Source organism: Aphelocoma coerulescens (assembly GCF_041296385.1).
Source record: "Aphelocoma coerulescens isolate FSJ_1873_10779 chromosome W unlocalized genomic scaffold, UR_Acoe_1.0 ChrW_unloc_scaf_2, whole genome shotgun sequence".
In the NCBI taxonomy this organism is placed as follows: Eukaryota; Metazoa; Chordata; class Aves; order Passeriformes; family Corvidae; genus Aphelocoma; species Aphelocoma coerulescens.
The window spans coordinates 9,227,979-9,251,291 of record NW_027184081.1 but is presented as its reverse complement, the minus strand read 5'-3'; the positions used below and the strand labels follow the sequence as shown (position 1 = coordinate 9,251,291).

At 47.8% G+C, this 23,313-nt stretch overlaps 1 long non-coding RNA gene and 1 pseudogene across 1 annotated transcript; both read right to left on the bottom strand.

The window, feature by feature from the left end:
- Positions 1-1,777: 1,777 nt before the first annotated feature.
- On the bottom strand, positions 1,778-6,615 carry LOC138102838 (uncharacterized). The gene is made up of 2 exons (XR_011147576.1): positions 6,530-6,615; positions 1,778-4,042 (listed from the first exon to the last, which is right to left on the bottom strand). It is a non-coding gene; the product is annotated as an uncharacterized lncRNA (long non-coding RNA).
- A 7,614-nt stretch (positions 6,616-14,229) lies between these two features.
- LOC138102816 (forkhead box protein D1-like) lies at positions 14,230-17,734 on the bottom strand (annotated as a pseudogene).
- Between the last annotated feature and the right edge of the window lie 5,579 nt (positions 17,735-23,313).

The window sequence follows — 23,313 nt, the reverse complement described above, 5'->3', positions numbered from 1 at the left end:
CCCCAGTCCTCCCCTTCCCCCTTCTCCGAATAAAGGATAGTCGAGGGGAGGCTCCGCCCTCTCTCTCAGCTCAGCTTTTCCTGTGAACATCTGTGGTTGTCTCTCTCTTTTTTTAAAGCTTCTAACTGCAGGAAATTGAGCGGGCAGGGAGCTATATTTCTCCCTCTTTGCTTCTGCTGATGGTATTTGCTCTGCAGCTGATACAGGTACCGATTTTAGAGCTATTAAAGTGCTAGATCGCCCGTGCTGCCTCTCTGGGCTGCTCGAGGCTTTCTAAGGCATTGAAATACAAGCGCTAGCCGGTATAAAGCTGAAAAAATACCTTCCACAACCTATTCAACCTATTTCTCTTTTTACGCTATTTTATCCTTGCTTTTTTTTTTTTTTTTTTTTTTTTTTTTTTTGGCTTTCACTCTCTGCTAGGGCTAACAATATTTTGACTGTGAAGATCATATTCTGATCTTCTTGTGATCAAATCCAGTCATGATAAATTTCAAGCTGAAAAATTGTGACTATTGTGCTATCAATGTAGCAAAGAGAGAAGTAGTAAGGAGGGAACAGTCCAAAGCAAATTGTTTGGCTGGGTTCCTTTGGACTTTTGGTTTGATTGCTTTGTTTTTCATTAAAAATTTTATTTTTGAAAATGTATAAAAATTTTACATTAATATGGTACAATAATACTCGCCAGTAATTTTTTACTAATATTCTTTGTAAAGAATATGCATAAAGTACAAATTAAAAACTCTGTAATTTTATTATAATACTGACACTGAACCGTGCCATAAATCAAATCCCTCTTGATGGGAGAGAATTTTCTAAAAGTCCTTGCAAGGAGTTTCAAAGATAAACCAAGACTTTTCCTGGAGTTTCAATGCTGCCGTATAGTTGTTTATTAAGTCTTATCAGAGGAACAGAGCCACTAGCGTGACCCAGGTACAGCATAGAGCACAGAAAGCAGGAGAGAAGTCTAATTATCAAGATTTACATGGCCTTTTAAAGATAATTTAACCAATAGTTACTAAAAACATATATTATTTTCACTTTCCTACCAATTATTCAGTAACACAGGCAGGAACTGCGGAATTCTCCATCCAATCATTCCAAACTACTTTTACTGCAGAACATGGAGTAGTAGAATGTGGGAGTGTGTTTGTTTAGTTCAGTCCGGGTCTCCCCCCTATGTTCTGTAAGTTTGGTGTACCCCAGTTGGCACCCCCCCCGTTTTATTTAAATCACCCTGTCTGTCATTTTTATCTCCTCCCAGGACCCTGTCTGTCACTCTGCCACCCCTCCCAGGCTTCTGGAAAGTTCTAGCCAGGGGGCCAGGTGATTAGTCCTGGGAAAGGAGTCCCTTCCTTCCCCTGTTATAGTTGGTTCCCTTATGTGTCCCTCGTTCTGTTTGCCGCACCCTTCCCTTCCCTGGTTGGTTGTTCTGTACACCCCCCCCATGCCCCCCCGCCATAAAATGCCCTGGCGCGCGATCTGCAGGTGCTCTGGGTTGGGCACCCCTGGTGGTTGAGGTCCCCCCGTTCGGAGGACCAATAAACTTTCTGGATTTAACCCAACTCTGAGCCTGCCCCCTTTCCTCCGCCGTCTGCCTTTATCGCCGCGGTCCCTTGGAAGGACCCACGAGCCAGACCTCTGATCCCTCCGATATCAGAGGCTGGCCCCCTCAGCCTGCTGTGTCCCGAGCTGACCGGGCTGAGTGGGAACTGTTCCCAGAGGACACAACGGCAGTAGAAGAAGGAGAAGAAGGTTTAGAGAACAACAACAATCCTCCATTTTGATACTTTTTATTCTTATCTATTTACTACTAAGAGAAGCCCAAAACCTCTAAATTTTTCACCCTGTGACAATCTTACATAGTAGTCTATTGTCGAAACTGATGGTGATGAGGGTGTGGGTTCGGTCAGGCCCGGCTGGAGATGGACGGATGGAGACGAGAGATCTCTATAAGCAGCTCTTTGGAGCATGCAGTTTATTGCAAAGGGCGTGGGTACAGGGGCACTGCTTAGAGCTGCCAGCTGCAGCTCCAAGCAGGCCCAAGGTGTAGGAGAGAGAGAGATGAATCAAGAGTGCTAGAGCAAGAGGCTAAGAGCTAAGAGAGTAAAGAGCAAGAGAGTTACTAAGAGGAGAGCTGAATTAAGAAGAGGAGAGTTACTAAGAGCGTTACTAAGAGAGCGAGGTCCTTGTTACAATACAATAAATCATCTTCTGTAGTGAATATTCTAATTCTCACTAGCCAATCTAATACAAGGTACAAATCCTATAGCATTTACATACAGCCTATAAGAGTTCTTACATTACCATAGAGTGTTACATTTTAACTTCTAAAAACTACTCCTTGGACCCCTTCTGCTGAGCTAGTAGGGTCTGCTCTGACCCTTGGACCTGTCTGCAAGCAGAGGGTATTGTTCAATCAAGAGGGGATTACCTTCAGTCGGCCATACCATTGTTTTCTAGTTGTTCAGTAACTAAGACTTTATATCTCAAAGATGGCCTTCATTTCGATGTCGCTTATAGTTTTCATATTCCCAAAATCTTTTGTCAGGCAATCATATTTATAAGGCTTTCCTGTTTCATCTTCCCCAACATCTCCCCTGTTCTGATGAACAACTAAGATATTAGATACAGTCCTACTTGTTATTTTTTGCACACACTGAAGTATACAAGGTACTGCTACTAAAACTATAATTATTGCTACTAGGATAATCAAGCCTATTTTACAGAGTTCCCTTAGCCAAGGTGCAAAGCTCCAACCATCAAACAAACTGTCCAGCCAAGACGGGTCATCTGTTGTAATTTGGTTAGCTAGATCCTTTAGGTTTTGTAGCTGTTTGTGAATGGAAACAGAATGATTGGATAAGTTCATACAGCATAATCCTTCAAAATCTTCACAGCCATGCCCATGTGCTAATAAAAGATAGTCAACGGCAGCTCTATTTTGTAAAGTGGCATGTCTGACTGCCTCTTCATCGGTTAACAAATCACTGATCATAGTAGAGGTGGCATTTACCTCCTTGCTGAGCCAACGTCCCAACTTGTTTAACTGTTTTAATGAAATTGAGGAACTTAACTGAGGTAGAAAAATGCTTGCAACAATTGATTTTCCAGAGTTCCAAGGGTGGAAGTCACTATCACAGTCACTCTCATACTGATGTCCCCAGGAAGATCTGATCTTTCTGCTTTTCTTTTTGATTACCTCTTTGACACTGGGAGCAATAATTGTAAGTTGTCCCAGAGCAGAAGGGCCACCATCTATTTTTGAAGGTATACCTTGCCAGGCCCTGTCTCCACAAATGAGCCAAATTCCCCTAGGGAATCGAATAGGAAGTTTGTTAAAGCAATCTGCATGAGGTTCGTCATATATAAGAAGCTTAGCTTGATTACACCAAGAAGTTGCATTGCTATAATCTGGGTGATATGGGGTAACGTTTAAATGAGGACCGTTTTCTCCTAGAAAGTGAAAGAAATAGCAGATATCCATAGTTAACGAGCCTAGGATTTCTAGCTCTTGAAGGTCAGATTTATCAATTTTAGAATTATCAATATAAGTTTGATGTCTATGGCTGGGAGTTGGAGATACATGATGATCGTCATATGGCCAATACTTATCAAGAGTAACATTATCAAAACCTTCTGGAAGAGGTATTCCAACTAAACCGGTTGAAAAAGGTTTGTCAGGGCTTGTGTCAGATAGACAGATGGTATTGGAGCCTGCAGATTTGGCTAAAGCAACCCAGACATTTGTCTTTGGATGATTTACAGGTAAAGCTTCACTACAAAGACTAAAACAAAAGAATAAAAGCAACATGCACGCGCGCAAATGAGAAAACTCCATTCTTTTCTTGAGCTGTTTTTGGCAGATCACTTTCTTCTGGTGATTCTGCGCAGTTCAGGTCTGGGTGCTTGCTTCCTGGCTTCCACTCGCAGGGTCACTGGCTGGTGTGGAGGCGTCGGCAGGCTTTGATGCGTGGTATGGCTTCACGTTTTTTGCTGGAACCCACTTGATTCCTTCACCTGTGGAAACACATGCAAACCCCTTCCCCCACATTATGAGATTGTATGGTCCTTCTATTTTTCCTGAATCTAGATTTTTAATCAAAACTGGGGGACGTTCTTTCAGTTTTGCTTTTTTGTTGTTCAAAAAATGTCTATAGATGGGGGGGTGAGGCTCTTCTGCAGAGCTATTCAAAAAATTGTAAACATACAAAGCCTTGTTCAACCTCCTTTGAGGTGTATCCTGGGCTTCTCCCCCTCTCTGTTGATCTAAAATGCGTTTTAGGGTTTGATGTGTTCTTTTTAGGGTACTTTTTAGCAGTTGTTTAAGATACGGTGAGCAAATACCACTATCTCTTACAGCCCTTCTTAGTTCTTTAATTTCGTGAGTGGGGATGGGAACTCACGTTTTAGGACTGTCAGGCTGTTGGCTAGCTATCACAGGCTTAGCTAATAGACTAAGACTTTCATCTTTACAGATTTGGCGTCTTATTTCATGCCAATCTGTTAATTGAGAATAATCTGAGCACTTTGGAGGATTTTTTGATTCAGAAAGTAGCGCTAACAAACTCTCAGAACTCGTTTTCTCTTTATGGGTTGCAAGATCCCAGCCGCTTGCTGGCGGGACTCTGGGGCTCATTGCAAACAAATCTGGCTGCTTTTCAGGGTTTCCTGGTGTTAGATTTAAAGCATCAGCTCCGGCAGAGCGGCTCTCCGTCTCCCCTGCCACCGGAGCTGGACCATTGCCCTCCGTTCCCCCCCTGTTTGCGGCTTGTGAGGCGAGGCTGAGCTGCGCGGAGGGATGTTGCTGGGCGGCGGCGGGATACAGCTGCACGGTGCCGGAGGGCCCCGGCGGGGGCGGCGATGGCACTGCCGATCTCCGCGGTGGCGGGCGAGGAGGCGGCGGGGCCGCGGGGGCCTGGCACCGTGACTCCGGCACGGCCGATCTCCGCGGTGGCGGGCGAGGAGGCGGGGGGGCCGCGAGGAACCGGCTCCGCGGCAGCGGGCGAGGGGGTGCGGGTGGCTGTATTGAAGGCGAGGTGAAAGCCGTGGGGGGCGGTGGCGGAGCTAGTCCCGTGAGCAGTGCCGTGGTTGGAGGAGTGTGAGCGTGCGTGGGTTGCGCCATCAGGTCAACGTGGCGGACTGTGATGGCCGCTGTCTGTGTGTCGGGGAGAGCGGGAGGTGGCAGGGCTGCCCCGTCGGCAGGAGATGATCCCGGGGCTGCGGGAGGCGGGAGGGCCGGCGTGGAGGCGGCGGGAGTATGTTGCGGTGGGGCCATGGCAAACGGTGGGCCAGTCGGCGGCTGGACCGCGGCGTGCTGCCGCTGGGAGTTTGCAGGCTGGGCTGGTGTGGCTGCCGGCGCGGCGGGCAGGAACGGCGCTGCCGGAGCGGCGGTGCCGGGAGACGGGGCTGGAGCAGCGGCAGGCACGGGAGAGGCAGCAGCCATCTGTGTAGGCGCTGCAGCGCCGGCACCAGGTGGCTCGCGGGGCTGGGGCGCTCCGTGTCCCACGGACGCGGACGGGACGTTGGCCACCACCGGCGCCGTGTCGGTGGCGGCGAGGGGGACCTGGGGGGCTGGAAGAAGGGTCGCCGCCTGGCTTTGCGGGGGGCCGGCTATGATGGCGGCTACAGCCATAACAGGCGCGGCTGGGGGAGCGGTAGGACCCGTAGGTGGCTGGGGAGCAGCCGCTGGCCCCGCGGGGCTATCGGCGGGGGGCGGGGCCGCGAAGACGCTGGCGGACGGGGTGGGAGGAGCGAGGGGTGGGGCCGCGAAGACGCTGGAGCCGAGGGCGGGGATCGCGGGAGCCGGGGCAGCAGGGAGGAACGGGATGGGGGGGGCGGGGAGGGGGGGAGCGGCGGGGGGGGTCGTAGGGTCCGGTGGGGCAGGGGTGACGGCTGCCGGGACAGCGGGGGCGGGGGGCGGGGCGGCACGAGTCAGTCGGACCGCGGCTACCGGAGCCGCGAGAGGCGGGACAGCAGGGACTAACGGGACCGTGGGGGTGGGGATGACGGGGGCGGTGGGGGGGGCCGTGGGGTCCGGTGGGGCAGGGGTGACCGGTGCAGGGACCGCGGGGGGGTGGGGCGGGGCGGCACGAGACAGCCGGACCGCGGGTACCGGAGCCGTGAGGTCCGGCGGCGGGGCGGGGGCCGTGCCCGGTTGCAGGCTCGCGGCGGCAAGGGGGGGTTCGCAGCAGGAGCGGGACCCGGCGGGGTGGCTGCTGCGGGCGGCGCCTTCGCAGCAAACAGCTCCACGAGCGCTCTGCAAGCCGGGAGCAGCTCCGCGGCAGCCATATCCCGGCGGGAGATATTATTAAAGAGTTTAACCCCAACTGTGTCCCAGAAGTCTCTTGTAAAGACGGCTGAACGGTCAGCATTTGGGAAATTAATCAGAGTCCATTCTAAGAGGTTTTTTAGCTCCTGTTTAGGTAATTGACTTGGACCGGAGCTTAGTAAATACTTAAGTTGCTTATAGAGATGTCTGTCATGGGCAGAGTGAGTTTGTCCCATTATTGACCAGTATGATACTCACCTAGATGTCGCAGGGGCAGGGTCCTTAGTCAGAAGTCCGTCGTGGGGGGCTGGCCAGGCTCTCCACACGGCGCTCAGGACGCTGCTGTTGGGTCCCTCCTCAGAGCTCCGGTTTCAGGCGTCGCTTGGCAACGGCTTTCCGTGCTCAGGACCTCGCAGGTGGGTCTGCACCCAGAGCTCCAGTGCGGGTGGTGCTGAGCAGTACCCGCCTGTGCTCGGGCGCGCGGCTGGATCCCTCCTAAGAGCTCCGGTCTGCACTGCTTAGCAGCGTGTCCGTGCTCGAGGGGTGCCACGGCAAACTTCCTCAAAGAGCTCCAGGTAGCCACTGCACAGCAGTGGCCGCCTGTGCTCGAGGACTGCCAGGCAATTTCCTCCCTCCGAGAGCTCCAGGTGATCGCTACGAAGTAACGGCTCCCCGTGCTCGAGGGCTGCCTCGGCAGAATTATAGAGCTCTGGCTTTTACGCTGCGCAGCAACGGTATGCCGTGCTCACGACACGTTCCAGGTGGCTCTAACTGGTCATTTAGTTACCGTCCATGGAGAAGTCTCTCACTGGTGGAAAAAGCTGAATCGGGCCTTCAGTCACGTTTGGGCGCCAGTTTGTCGAAACTGATGGTGATGAGGGTGTGGGTTCGGTCAGGCCCGGCTGGAGATGGACGGATGGAGACGAGAGATCTCTATAAGCAGCTCTTTGGAGCATGCAGTTTATTGCAAAGGGCGTGGGTACAGGGGCACTGCTTAGAGCTGCCAGCTGCAGCTCCAAGCAGGCCCAAGGTGTAGGAGAGAGAGAGATGAATCAAGAGTGCTAGAGCAAGAGGCTAAGAGCTAAGAGAGTAGAGAGCAAGAGAGTTACTAAGAGGAGAGCTGAATTAAGAAGAGGAGAGTTACTAAGAGCGTTACTAAGAGAGCGAGGTCCTTGTTACAATACAATAAATCATCTTCTGTAGTGAATATTCTAATTCTCACTAGCCAATCTAATACAAGGTACAAATCCTATAGCATTTACATACAGCCTATAAGAGTTCTTACATTACCATAGAGTGTTACATTTTAACTTCTAAAAACTACTCCTTGGACCCCTTCTGCTGAGCTAGTAGGGTCTGCTCTGACCCTTGGACCTGTCTGCAAGCAGAGGGTATTGTTCAATCAAGAGGGGATTACCTTCAGCCGGCCATGCCATTGTTTTCTAGTTGTTCAGTAACTAAGACTCTGTATCTCAAAGATGGCCTTCATTTCGATGTCGCTTATAGTTTTCATATTCCCAAAATCTTTTGTTAGGCAATCATATTTATAAGGCTTTCCTGTTTCATCTTCCCCAACATCTATCACCTAATTCACACCACTGTATTTTCTAGTTCTTGTCTGACTTGGTAATTTTTTCCAAGGTTGGAGGTTAAAACAGTGTTGTTGAGAGGGGTAAGAACCCTTAAAAACAGGCAGAGAAATATTCTCGGCACTCTGGGTTCCTACATCTCCCCCTCCTGTTTGAACCAAAAACACTTCCTTGACAGCTTTGTCCGTGGCTCGTCTAGCACAGTGAAGTATACATGGCACAAATACTAAAAGAATTACAACAATACTTCAAACATACAAACCTATCTTCAAAATTTTTCTCCATAAGGGTGTAAGGTCAAACCAATTGAACACATTGTTCAACAAAGATCCACTTTCTTCTCCAAGTTTAGCTATTCCATCCTCTAATTGCCGTATACTTTCATGGATGGATTTCGAATGATCTCACAAATTCATACAAACACATACCTTCAAATTCTTCACATCCATGTCCATGCACTAATAGAAGATAATCAATTGCTGCTCTGTTTTGCAGACTCGCTTGTCTCACACTCTGAATATCAGTTAACATATCAGTCAGTGCAAGAGAGACAGCATGAGAGTTCTTACTTAGCCAACAGCCTAATTGATCCAATTGTCTTAAAGCTGCTCCTGCAGCAGCACCAGGTAAAAGGAGAGCTGCAGAAAATCTTTGTCCAAAATTCCAAGCTACAAATTTATCATTACAATCAGATTTATATTGCTCAACAAATCTTTTTTCCCTACTCTTACGTTCTTTTATCATTTTTGCATTAGGCATTAGCAAAGAAAGCTTTCCAAAGCTGCATGGACCGTCTTTGACATTTGAGGGAATTGCAGGCCAAATTCTGTCCCCACAAATGAGAAACATCCCTTGTGGCAATTGCAATGGAGCATGGTTGGACGGTGTGTTCATCTTTACTGTTGAATTGCACCAAGATGTTGCATTTCTATATATCTTGTAATTTGGAGTGACATCTGCTATCTTGTCTTTATATTGTTTCAACCCTGGAGAACTGAATACTACACAAAACTCCATCTTTATTGAACCAAGAATTTCCAATTCCTGAGGTTCATAAGGAGCCTCCGGAAGGGATTTGGTCCCAGAATCCCAATTTTCCACTGGATTTGAACTGAATCGTGAAAGTTTTAGATTAGCATGTTTGGAAGGTGGCCATTTGTCTGCTGGTAGACCAACCAAACATGTTGAGAATGGTTTCTTTGGCCTTGAATGAGTTAGACAGATGGTGTCTAGGCCTGATGCATTGGCCAGAGTCTCCCAGACATTTTCTTTTGGTTGTTTTACTGGGAAAGCTGCATTGCTTAAGGCAATCAGTGAGATGATAAGGCACAAGTGTAGTACCTGATTGAGCTTCATGCTCAACAGCTTTATCACACACAGGAATCTCTGATCTGTAACGCAACTTATACTGCACTCTTACATACAAAATTTACACCATTAACTTTCCCACTTTTTACATAAGACTCAGTCCACAGTTCCTGCACAGAAAGATAACTGATGTCTGTGGCATCGACAGCAGTGTTGACGCTGATTCACGTCTGTGTGTTTGCCTTCTTGTTCCCAGAGTCGGTTCCTGCTTGTTTCTGGACTTGATAAGGTTTCATGTTTTTTGCTGGAATCCACTTTGGTCCTGCACCTGTTGAGACACAAGCATACCCTTTGCCCCAAGTTATTAGTTGAAATGCACTTTCAATTTTCCCTGTCTCTGGATTTCTGATCTAAACCAAAGGGTTTGCCTTTAACTTTGCCTATATGGTGTTGGAAAAATGTCTAATTATAAGCGAATTTGATTCTGGAAAAAAACCCTGCTTTTAAAAAATTTAAAACGTACAGCGCTTTATTCAAGCACATTTGAGGCATAGCCTCTGCCTGCCCCCTTTTTTTGTTTAACCAAAAAGGGGATTTTAAAGTTTGATGTGTTCTTTCAATAATTGCTTACCCTGTAGAAGAATGAGGAATACTGAAGGAGTGACGTGCACCCTGACTCATTAAGAATTAATGTAGCTTTTTTGCTATATAAGCTAGACTATTTTCTGTTTTTATCTTTTAAAGTACACCTAATGGTGCAAATGCTTGCAGAAAATGCTGACATGCATGTTCTAATGTCTCTCCCCTATGCAGGGAAGCAAATACCACATTGGAAAATATATCTACTGGCAGATGGATATTTTTATATTTTCCAAAAAATGAGCGTTTGGCATTTGCCACTCTGTCAAGAGTCTTTTGAGTCTCAGGAGTAAGAGTCCTGGGAGACATGATGTCACAGTCTCCTCTTAGCAAGTCAAAAACTGAAGCAAGTCCATCATTGGTGTTCTCCAAAATTGTCCTGTTTCAATTCATTTTTCCTAAGAGCTGTTGTAGATCCTGCAGACTGTTGAAGCAGGTTCTAAGCGCCGTATCTTGCACAGTGATTCGGTACTCTTGTATCCTCTGCAGACTCAGGGCAAAATCTTTTGATGTATCCAAATTTTCTAAACCTGAAGCATGGCCTTCTTGAGAGTTCTGCTGCCATTACTTCTGAAGTTACTTAGTTGCAGATCTGAACTAAGCGCTGCTACTTGCTCTTTAAGAAGTTTTCCAAGTTCTTGTCCAAAAGCATTTGCTTGGACTGCTGCAACATGCTGAGGTGTGCCCACCTTACTGCATGCTTCTATCATTTCAGCTATGGTCGGTTGACCAGCTATAGCACTGATTATACATTTGCACTCTGCATTAGCATTTGCAAAAGCAAAACCTTGTAGCAGATATGGTTTTGCTGCTTCATCACTAACTTGTCTGTCCAAGGCTTGCGTTAGACGATCGACGAATGAGGTAAAAGTTTCAACAAGAGCTTGCTTTATTTCTGTGTAAACGCCTTCTGGGGTTCCAGTCAGTGGAATTTGTAAGATTGCCTTTTGCGCTGCTTCTTTGATATCTATAAGCACATTTTGAGGCAAAAGCACTGCCTGATCTTCTGGTCTATCATGAGGTTCGTCACCAGCTAATTGCTCTAATGTGACAGCTGCATGTGGTCCTCCTGCATATTTTTCTCTCAGTTCACGAAGTGCTCTTCTCCATCTTGCATCCCATAGCAGGAGCTGTGCATCTGTAAAAATTGTCGAGGCAATACTTCTACAGTCAAAAGGTACCAAATCATAATTTTTAAATGTGCCTCTCAAAAGTTGTTTGAATTATGGACTTCCCAGCCCATGATTCTTTACTGCATCCATTAAATCTTTGATAACTTGATGATCCATAGGTTGCCATACAGGAGGATTTTGATTTTGTCTGGAATACGTAACCGGCATTACAATGCTATCTGTTTCGGCCATATTAAAATCTCTGTCTTTGAGTCCTTTTTTCCTAATACTTGACCAGTCTGTTGTAGCAGACGTATCTCTTGAAACATTTGTCAGGCGAAACCATGTCCATACCAGCATTTCGTGGACTTGCAGCTTGATTGGACTGCAGGGATGCAGGTTCTTCTTCACCCAAGAATCCATGCATTCTATCTTCTTCTCCCCCTCCTGGATGAGGAATAGGGGATGATATTCGTGGTTGTGCACTGTAAGGTAATAAATGAGGAGTGGCTGAACCTGCCATCACAGGTGGCTTTGATCTGGACACTGGAGGAAGTGGGTACAGTGGATCTGGACAGGGTACTGCCACCATGCGGGATGGGTGAGGGCTGGGGACCCAGTGCACCAACCTCTTGAGGTAGATAATCTCTTGCACATTCTCTGAGTCGGAAATAAAGATGATGAACAAAGTCATCCGAAAGCTGAAAGCGACGGTGGAAAAATGAGGGATCAGATGCCTGTTGTGGAACTCGAAGCCTTGAAGGAGGCATACGAGAAGTTGTAGTGCTCGTTGTAAAAAAATAAGATGAAGCTTGAGAAGATATAGGAATGCCTTCTGAAGCTGTGATGGTCACCATATCCTCCCCACTGAGGTCCTGAACAGGCACTTGAGGATGAAAATGTCCCATAAAATCATCTGGGCGTCCCAGAGAAGTTCAAGAAGAATGTGCATGAAGTGGAATGTCTCGCTCCGAGACTTCACTTTTAATAGGGATAATACATGCTTGGTCCTGTTGTGATGGAAGAGGTGGCAGTATATATTTGAAGAAGTCCTCTTTCTCTTCTGGAGATAAAATAGATTTTGTCTCGCTGAAGCCGTGTGGGAGATGTGGTTTAACATCATGTGATTGTGGTCATAATTCTCTCAGTGGTGTTGTCAGAGGGATGACGGGGGGTACACGCGATGGTGACACGGTAGTTGCTGAAATGCCTAGGCTGTATGCCCTTGGCCGTGGCTGCGGTGCAGACAGGGGCTATGTTGACTCAGAGCTGGTGTGAGCTGTAGCTGCTGTAGGCATGTACGATGGAGCTGCAGTAGCCGATGGAATCGCAGTGCTGGCTGGAGGTGCTGTGCCTACCGGCCGTGCCGGCGTAGCAGCTGAGGCGTCCGTGTCTGGCAGCCGTGCGGGGCCGGCAGCCGGGACCGGGGATGGGGCCGGGCTGGCAGTAGAAACGCTGGGGCCGGGGATCGGGGGCGCGGCTTGGCTGGAGCTAGGGGCGTGGCTGATGCCCTGGCCAGGGCTGGGGGCAGGGCTAGGAGTGGCTCGAGTCGCGAGGGGCGTTGCCGGGGTAACCGCGGTATCTGCGGATGGGGGGGTTATGCCGCGCTGCGCAGGCGTGGAAGCGAGGTTTTGCAAACGCGGAAGTAAAGCTGGGTCGGCAGCGGTGGGAGTGATGACGTCAGAAGCAGGCGCCGCCGCCGCCGCGGTGGGCAAGTCAAACGCGGAAGCGGCCGCGAATCCGTGCCGTGTGGGGGTAGCGGGAGGGCTAGATGAAAGCTCCGGGACCGCCCCTGGCCGCGCGCATGGTTCATCTGATGCGAGGACCCCGGGTTCGGGAGGTACGGACCTGCCCCTTACTTGCGCTGTAACTGGTGGTTCGGGCGGTACGGACCTGCCCCTTGCGCTGTAACTGGTGGTTCGGGCGGTACGGACCTGCCCCTTACTTGCGCTGTAACGGGTGGATCGGGCGCGATGGATACCACTCCCTCCGAGGCAGGCTCCGTCCTCAGGGAGATGGTCGGGGACCCCCCCTCTCCCCCCCGGGCATGCGCGCGTGAAGGGAACTGTAAAATTGCCGTATCATACTCCTCAGTCGGACCGATCAAAAGTTTTAATTTCGGGTCCGGCAAAAATTCCCGTTCCACCTCCGGAATGGCCACACTTCCCCCACCGCCGCCTGCGGTGCCTGCAGGAAGGGATAATCTTTTTTACTAAGAACCTCGGGGACTTTCGCACAAACATCGCGTTTTCCGCCCGTCTCTGAGGGTGGGAAGGGTTCGAGCAGGGTTTTAAAATCTCCCGCTGCTTTTACGGGTGTCAGCGAAGTCTCCGCGGGAGTTTTAAACATCTCCTCCTCATCAGAAGCAGGAGGTGCCAGCTCTACAAGTGTTTCATAAATTACTCTAGCTGGTAGTATTAATTTCTGAGCCGTTTCATCTCTTAGACTCGCGTAATGATATAGAATAGAATTAATATTCTCCCAAAAAGATGGTAAATACAAATCACCAATTAATGCATCAGGAAACTCTCTTTTCACCCAGGACAGCAAGCATCGTATTTCTTTTTTAGATGCTGGTAAGGGATGGTTATAAACTAGGTTTTCAAAACTATGTATTATATTTGCCTCCACTTGGGACGGAACTGCACCCATAATTTGTTTCTTGGTCTAGTTTTGGACAGCTTACCGTGTTTTTGATAGATGTTGTCGGCTCATGAAATCCCAGTCCGAGTTCCATCCAGCAGTCCACGGCTCCTCCTCCCCCCTGTGCACCAAGGTTAGGAGATCCTGGAGTTTCATGGCCGACCCCGGGGTTTTTTTTCCTTCTGTTTCTGGTCGCCCGCTGCTGTCCAAAACGTTCTGGCTTGCTTTGTTCTGATGAGGCCGAACACAGAGCACCAAATGACAGTGAACCGTGCCATAAATCAAATCCCTCCTGATGGGAGAGAATTTTCTAAAAGTCCTTGCAAGGAGTTTCAAAGATAAACCAAGACTTTTCCTGGAGTTTCAATGCTGCCGTATAGTTGTTTATTAAGTCTTATCAGAGGAACAGAGCCACTAGCGTGACCCAGGTACAGCATAGAGCACAGAAAGCAGGAGAGAAGTCTAATTATCAAGATTTACATGGCCTTTTAAAGATAATTTAACCAATAGTTACTAAAAACATATATTATTTTCACTTTCCTACCAATTATTCAGTAACACAGGCAGGAACTGCGGAATTCTCCATCCAATCATTCCAAACTACTTTTACTGCAGAACATGGAGTAGTAGAAGAAGGAGAAGAAGGTTTAGAGAACAACAACAATCCTCCATTTTGATACTTTTTATTCTTATCTATTTACTACAAAGAGAAGCCCAAAACCTCTAAATTTTTCACCCTGTGACAATCTTACATAGTAGTCTATCACCTAATTCACACCACTGTATTTTCTAGTTCTTGTCTGATCGTTGGTAATTTTTTCCAAGGTTGGAGGTTAAAACAGTGTTGTTGAGAGGGGTAAGAACCCTTAAAAACAGGCAGAGAAATATTCTCGGCACTCTGGGTTCCTACATAATACAAAACAAAGGTTAAAATAAGAAATTATAATCTTGACTTTCTTCTGTGTAAACACGTTAAGCTTTTCTTTTATAAAGTACATGAGACAAATGTACTAAAATTAATTGATTTGCTGTGCTCCATCAAGCATTTCATTTTTTTCCTGTACATCACCGTTTTTAAGCACCTAGACCTGAGAATCTCTGAACTTTAATGGTTTAGAGACATAAGTGGAGACATAAGTGTTTTTTGGTTGGTTTTTTTTCTTGCTTGTTTTTTAAGGAGTAACGAGCAACTTTCCAACACCATGACCGTCTGTCCATGCAGCGTCTTGATCTGGCTTTGCATAAATATAGGTCCCGGGCAGCCTGTTGGCTGCAGAAGATGGCCCCTGAGCCCCACTGCACAAACCCCTCATCTCCTCTGCTCACAGCATGTGTCAGGCATCTGAGACACAAAGAAATGAGATAGCCCAGCTCCTACGTTCTGAAAAACTCCAAAATTCTTAACAGCTAGAGATCTGGGCCATGATGTCGGGGGTAGCAGGGAGGGCAGTCGTCGGGGACAGGCCGCTGCCAGCGCTCCCCACTGTGTCTGGCTGTGAGGCGCAGCTCCTGCCTGTGCCGGGGCCAGGCCTCCTTACAATGATGCTCTCGATGGAGAAAGGCAAGTGGGCCAGCACTGTGGGGTATGCCCAGCCACTGCCCTGGAGGGACGTCTGCTGAGATAAGGAGATTGAGAAATCTCCCAGCAGGACTCCCTGGAAAGGCAACCACTTTGGTCACTGCGAGGAAAGGCAGACCCACAATCCTTTGGAAGACACTATGCAGATCATTCTGCAACCCATTGGTCTGTCCCAGATCCTCTGTAATCCATTGGTCCCTTGCTGATCCCCTGTATCCCTATAAAAGCAAGATCAATGGGCCCCTGTGGCTCAGAGAGAGAGGGCTCCCGTCCCTGGCTCCCCCCTTCGCCGCAGGGGACACATAATAAAACTACCTCCGTGCGGAACCAGCCACATGAGCCTTCTCGTCTCTCTCTCTGGTCTGGTTTGGCCTGGAGGTGCCCTGCAGAGCTGAGCTGGAATCACGAGCTGATAATCACTAAAGAGCTGATAGCCTCTGCATGGGCCCTCCTGCCAGCAGCTGAGGGAAGACACTGGGCCTTGGGAAGGCGATTCCTTTTGGGACCATCTCCCCGGACCAGTCATCTCTTCCTGGGTCACAGCTTTGGACCCCATCCCCAGCTGTAATAACTGGCGCCCGAACAGCCTTGGATCCCGGACCCCGGACCTGGCCTGAGCTGCGTCTTGATCGCCAAGACAGAACCAGCTGTTCATGTGCTGATCCTCTGAAGATAGGCCTATGTTTTAGCAGGTCTTTTGGACGGGGACAGTTCAAGACCCTCGCCTCCCACCTAGGACTGAAGTCCCTGAGGATCGAACTGCCAGACCATCCCCCCAGCAGACCTTTCCAGGAGCCAGCCCCACCTGAAAACGGGATTTGTAAGTTTAAATTTGGGGCTCTCCTCCTCTTGCGCGCAATTTAAGTAATTTTGGGGTTTTTTCTCTTTTCCTGCTGAGGGAGGAACTAAGATGGGACATAGGCAAGCTAAACCCAGCCTTTCCCAATCTGAGAGAGACCTATACCCCTTTCTTCTAACCCTTCTCTTAAAATCTGACTTTAAATTCTCTAAAGGTATTCTTTCTAAGAAAAATCTTAAATCTTTCACTAATTGAATAGCTCTAAATTTCCCTGATGTTACCACAGATTCTGTTCTTTCTGATTCGTTCTGGGACAGTGTGGGGAACAAACTGTATTCCTCTCAAGCCTCGGGAAACCTCTCAGTTTCCAAATTCATTCCTTTATTTCATTTACTGGTTAAAATGTGTCGTGCGAAACCCCCCCCCAGCCAAACCCCTTCTCTGCCCTTCCCCCCTCCCACTCCCCCTCTCCGCCTCCGGCAATGGCCAGCCAGAGCACGGACTCCGCCAGCCGCCCCGGCCCTGGCCCGGCCGGGGCGCCGGCCCCCTCATTTCCCTACCCTGATCCCCTGTTCCCGGCGGTCCTCCCGTGCCTGGCCCCCCCCGCTCACCCCCTCGGTTCCGCTGCCACCCCCCAGGCAGCGCGTGCGGGATCCATCCCAGACCCATCGCCCCTCCCCGGGATGGATGCCTCTGAGCCCCCCCCAGGCCCATCTCCCTGTGCCCCTGGTATTTCGCAACCCTTCACGCACGACACCACCCTTCCCCTCTGCCAGCAGCTGGGAGAAGACACTGGACCTCGGGAAGGTGATTCCTTTCGGGACCATCTCCCTGGACCGGTCATCTCTTCCTGGGTCACAGCCTCGGACCCCATCCCCAGCTGTAATACAGCACCACGCCACTGCTGGGCTTGGCGGCATGCAGTGAGGCCGCCGGCACCAGGCGCAGCAGGTGCATGTTGCAGAAGGGTGTGCCATTCCGCCGCTGGCAGCAAGGGGCCCAGCAGTTCAGTGACGGCAGGCAGTGCTGATCCAGGGATGCTGCCGGGGGTAGTAAAGGGCTGGTGGGCTGGCAGGGAGGAGTGGTGAAAGGTAAAGAAGGTGGACTGGGGGTGGTAGGACTGAAGCTGGAGGCCATAGCCACAGCCGTAGGGTCTGTAGACACAGGGTGGCTGCTGCAGGGGCTGGGGTGGGGGCTGCAGGAGGAAGGCAGCAGCAGGGTTCATGGTGTGCAGCAGAAGCTCGGGTGCTGAGAGCTGCTATTGCTTGAAGTGCTTTTGGCAGCACAGGAAGCTCCTGTTGTCAAACGTTGACGGACTTGGGGTCAGTAGTTGGCCTTGCCTGGGTTGCTAGGATCCTAAGGAATCTTGACAAAGTAGTCACTGAGGGAGATTGTGGTGGATGCTGTACTGACATGCAGGGAACTTCTCCCAGTAGTAGGGGAAGTGCCTGCTGATGAATTTGCAGATCTTGCTCAGTGTCAGCCACTTCTCAGGGCTTTGCAGGATGGCCATGGTGATGAGAGCGTTGTAGGGAGTAGGGTGGCTTCACCAGACTGTTCTTGCCACCCTTGTGCACCCCACTGCCGCTGCCTTCTGTGGGCCATCCCGAAGGGGGGCCGTGAACTGTTGCCCCCCCCACTGCCACCACACACAAGCGACTGTAGTAGCAGGGTGTTGTCATGGAGGTCACCCACATTCTCTTTGTCCTCTTCCTCCTCCTTGTCCTCAGCATAGGAGTAGTGGCAGGGGTGGTGGGACTGTGGCTCCTTGTCATCCTCCTCATTGGTCTCCTGTCATAGGTTAGCAAGCATTGTCCTGGAAGGGATGTCCTTGCTAAGGGGTGCTTACAGCTTCTTCTGGGACCTGATAGAACCTATCAGCTGGCCAGTTTGAATATGGACAATTCTTTAAGCCACTTAAAATTGTGACCACCTCTGTGATCCTCATTTAAGAATAGACAGACTCCCCCCCAGCTCTCTCTCTCGTTTCCGGTGCTGGGACAGGTGGCTGCGGGCCCCGTGCGGGGGCCAGCGGGCCCGGCCAGGCCCTGCTTGGGCTGGGCCACGGCCATCCTGGAGTTGATGGACCTGTTCCAGCCGTGGAACCCTCCCCCACTCCTTGGCTCTCCCCCCTCTCCACTGCAATAAGAAACATTCAACATTCCAGCTGCAAAGCTGCAAGGCCGAGGTGAGATTAACCCTTTTATTGCTGTGAAGAGCTGAAAACCTGAGGGAAGAGAGAGAGGAGATGCTTAAAGCTGAAAGTCTGTTGTGAAGCTATGATATATCTGAGTATCCCGTTGTAATTTCATGAAGATATGGGGGGTGGAGCGTTCAACTCGTGAGCAAAAGCACCTGCGCTGAGATAGGCAGATGCTGACGCAGCTGTAATTTCATGAGAAGTTTGGACAGGTAAAGATGGACCAGATGAGGACTTTTGCTCCAAATGGGAAAGGAGAAAACCTCAGTTCCTAGAGATGCTCCCAAAGATAGTCCTAACGATGAAGATGAGGAAGACCCTTTGCTCCAAGGGAAGGAGAAAGGCCTCTGTTTTTGTTTCTGAACGGCTCAACTTTAAAATTGTACCCCAAAAAACTTCAAGAGTGGACCCTCGAAAGCAGTTGCGGGAAAAGCTGCAAGTCGGGAGAAGGGACTCACATGCGAGCAGAGAGACTTCTCTTCCTAAATGGACTGAACAATATTTGGAAGTGGGCGGCTGTCTCGTTGTGATAATGTTTTCATAGCATGAGCAAGAAGAGACTTCTCTTTCTAAATGAACTGAACAAGGTTATTATGGAAGTGGTAAACAGACTGAACATCTTAAGGGTTGTCTTTTTACATTGTGAGTGGGAGAAGGGAGGAAGGTGGTGGGAGGAGGAGAGTTCTGAAGGTGGTATAATTTTTTTTTTCCCTTCTTTTAGGTCTGTTAATAAACTTCTTTATATTCTTTCAAGTTTGGTGCGTGCTTTGCATTTCTCCTAATTCTTATCTCACAGAAGATAAACAGTAATGAGTATTTTAGACCAAACCACTACATCTCCTCAGGCGATATTGAGACTTCAGACGTCTCAAAGTTCAGGGTCATGGCATGATGGCAGGACAGTGCATTGGCAGAGGCTGGTGCGGCAAGTGAGCAGGTGTGTTCCTAGCTGCCACCAGGTACCTGCGCTGCTCCGCAGAGAACTGCCAGTTGCTGCTGCCGTGATGCAAAAGCGCTCTTGCTACTTGCTCAGAGGTAGCAGCTGTTTTGGATTTTATTTTGGGATATTTTTTCTGCTTTAAAAAATTTCTCTCTCTCTCTTCTCCCCTCCTTTTTTTGTCTTTTGCTTTTTTGGGGGGTTGGGGAGAAGTACGTGGAGGGGCTGTGCCACCATGCCTGGAAGTCTGTTCCCTCTTCTTTCTCCTCACCTCAACCCCCAGACATTAATGGATGTGGGGCAGGAGGGAGAGCGCCTAGTCCTGTGAGTAGGGAGAAGAAGGAGGATGCTGGAGAGGAGGAAGGGTGGAGGCAATGAACAACTGTTCTTAGCCATCCTCTTTCTGCTATTCATGATTTTGTAGATTTTATCACACCTTGCTAGGTCAGCTCTTTTTCAGGATGAAGCATTCTGCTTGAGAATCACTGGATTAGCATGGAAGTAATTCTGTATTGCTGATAATCCTTGCCATCCTTCTCTCTGACTTCTTGTTCAGCTCAGGCTGTAAGTGTTCCCAGGTGTCTATGATTGCAACAAGAGCCACATCTTAAAAATCATCTAGAAGAGCACAAGATGCCTACATTTGCTTTTCCAGATTTTAAGTTATTATTTCTACTCTTTTAAGATAGTGTCTATTCACAATGCTAGTGAAGGGATCTTTGATTTTCAAAATGAAACACTGGCCCTTGTAGCTAATACAGCAGGGTTCTCAATCACATGAACAAATGTTAGTTTAGGTTACATTTGATTTCATGTCTCCGCTAGCCATTGAAAACCTTTCTAACATTCTCCACGGACCCAAATTCTTTGTTGTAGACAAGCTCTGGCAAATTAGGAGGGAGGTCCCATAATTAATGTCTCAGATATTTCAGATATTTTCAATTTAATTCTGTGTGGGAGATGGAGTAGAAACTCTTGCAATTAAAGGAGGTTTTGATTTGCAACCCTGGAAGAGGCTAGGTCTGGCTTAATTGAGAGAGATTTATAGACCATTAAGCAAGAGCATCACAAGCCTATGTTTCTATAGTTATAAGTAAAAATGTACACTGGGTGTTCTGGTAGAGGGTTTTTAAATATAATAATGTGATTTTATATAGTTTAAGTTAAGAATGTAGATGGTATAATAGAAGTCTGTGTGGATGTGACATGACAAGCTATTGGTTAAGACACAACCGCACTGCAGTGAAAAGTAGCACAGGTGATAGGTCATAAATCCAAAACAAAGTGTCATTTTAAGTGCCTATTGGATTAGAAAGTTATAAATTACGATGGAACTCTAAATCTTGTGACTATTAGCCATTATTTGGAGGTATTGTTAATCTTACGCTTTGAGACTGATGTGTTTTGTTATTTTAAGCAATAAATCCGATTAGTCGCGTAGTACCATCTCTTGTAATTAATTAATCCAATGAGTGGAGCACGCTATTTCGACAATTCTGTGGCAAGACAAATAAGCCCTGAAGGAGTATGAACCCATTCATAAATGCAGTGAAGATTGGCAGGTACGCTCTTTGTTCACTTATAAATCTTTTGGGATAAGCTATACTGTGATCAAAGATAGAGGAGATTGATTTTTCATCTAAAACTAAGGGGGTGGCAGGTTCCTAACAGGGCTTGAGCAGAATGAATTCCTAGCTGCTGCAGAAGGAGGAAGACCCTCACCCCCATCCAGCCTCCCCACCTCTGGCCACCTGCACTCATCATTTACCTCCCATCGAACACCAAACTGGATCAGGAGGCCTAGAAAGTCAAAGGCAAAATCCAGAATGAATTTCACACTTGCAGCTGCCAAAACATTAGTCAAAAGCAGCATGTTGAAAGGTACACATCTGAAAGTGTGGCAAATTTAGTCCTGGTTCATCCTGGGCTATAAATGTGCCATCCTTAGGTAGGACTATTATGGTTTGGGGTCACATCTGAACAACTTTTTCGACATGCAACTTAGCAGTGGTCAAAACATTTCTGTGATCATGGCTTAAGCAATCAAGTTTTCTTGGATTCTGGGTATAGGACATCTACAGGAATAATCTATTTGCTTGATCCTGTCATCTGTGCATTAATATAAGGTACCATCTTTTTCACATATAGACAGTGAGGAATACTGTGACTTTTGACTTTTATCTATTGTCTAGCAAGATCTTAATTGTTGCTTTCTACCACGAGAGACTAACATGAAAGCTTTTCTAGGCAAGCCTTTACCAATCTGATTAACATCTACTCTGAAGTATTTGGTAAAGAAGTCAGGGGATTCTCCATGCAGCATTTCTCTAACTATTCTCTAATTGGCCTCTGTGGGGTGTTATAGAGACATCCCATAGCTCATGAAAGGTTTGTGATGTGGCTTGAAGCCCAGGTATTTTGGGTTGCTGAGTTTAAGAGTTACAGGCATGGTGAGAAAAGGAAACTGTTTACTGAGGAGCTCTATCTCTTCCTAGATGCTGAAGTCTATTATTCCATACAACTCACCAGTACATAGTACAACACTAATATATGAGATGAAAATAGCACTGTACTTAAATTTCTTCTTCCTGGGCTCCTATTCAATGTTTATATATTTAGTATCTCTTCAAAAGTTAAGAATTCTTTAGTGAGTCATATGTCTAGACTTTGAGAGATGGTTTCTTTTCCATTCATATCTCTCACAACACCTTTGTTCCTGGACCCCATAATGCTGCTATTTTCCTTCACTAGATTAATAACATATATTCATATTTTTAAAAAAAAATTAGCAGTTCCTCCGTAATGTCCTGTAGCATCTACACTGGGAATGAGAACATTATTATTTCCTGTGGTGCCTTGTTGATGTGCCATATACTTCTGCTTTCTTGACTGTTGAATACAGCATTTCTATGCTGCTTCTGTGGAGCTAATGAACTTTGCTTTAACAATGTATATTCTTTGAGGATTAAGATCCTAAGTTTCATCTTTTTCAGAACTGAAAGGATGCTCGCTGAGCTCACACTGTTTCAGTACTACAGGCTTTGGATCTGTTTCATTTCTCAACAGAAGTTCTTCAGATACAAGTAAAAACAGTTTTAGGTTTATGTTTCCTATGATGCAATTCCACAAAAAGGACTGGAGAAAAGAAGCCAATCGTATTGTAACATTCTAAAATGCTATTTCTCTGATGCAAAGTTTGCTTTTGGAAGGTCTGCTGTTCATTCCAGGAAATGTAACCAAATCTTACAGACTCCCTTAAACTGTAGTTCTTTAATTGCTTCAATTGATTCCTGATACAACTCAGTGATGTGGTTATCAGCATAATTTGTCTTCAAAACCTCACATGAGGGAATATGATATTATACCTCCAAGCCAGTGAATCCTAGGCTGACAGCTGGGACTGCACTTTCTACAACTTCTATCTTGGAATAATCTTTCTGTGATTAATTTTCATTTCAGTATTTCAGCCTATTAAAACATTTTGTATGTTTGTAATCATCAATTTGCCTTGTAATTCTGAAATCTTTCTTTTATATTGATGTCAGGCTGTGAATCTGAAGAATTGTATGGGGTTTGTGAGGCCAGGTTTTGGTAGTGGGGGGCTACAGGGGTGGCTTCTGTGAGAAGCTGCTAGAAGCTTCCCCCATGTACGGCAGAGCCAATGCCAGCTGGCTCCACGACAGACCCACCGCTGGCCAAGGCCAAGCCAATCAGAGATGGTAGTAGCACCTCTGGGACAATATATTTAAGAAAGGAAAGAAGTTATTGTGCAAAAGCAATTGCAGCCAGAGAAGAGAGGACTGACAATATGTGGGAGCAACAACCCTGTAGACACCAAAGTCAGTAGAGGAGAGGGCAGAGATACTCCAGGCACCAGAGCTGAGATTCCCCTGCAGTGCATGCTGAAGACCATGGTGAAGCAGCTGTCCCCCTGCAGCCCATGGAGGTCCCTGCAGAAGCAGAGATCCACCTTCAGCCTGTGGAAGACCCCAGGCTTAAGTAGGTGGATACACCCAAATAAGGTTTTGACCCCATGGGAAGCCCATGATGGAGTGGGCTCCTGGCAGGATCTGTGGACCTGTGGAGAGGAGGACCCCCACAGTGGAGCAGGTTTGCTGGTAGGACTTGTGACCCTATGGGGGACCCACAATGGAGCAGCTCATGAAGAACTGGATCTAAAAGAAAAATCATGGATACGGGGACAAGGTTTGAATTACATAACCAAGAAAGAAAATA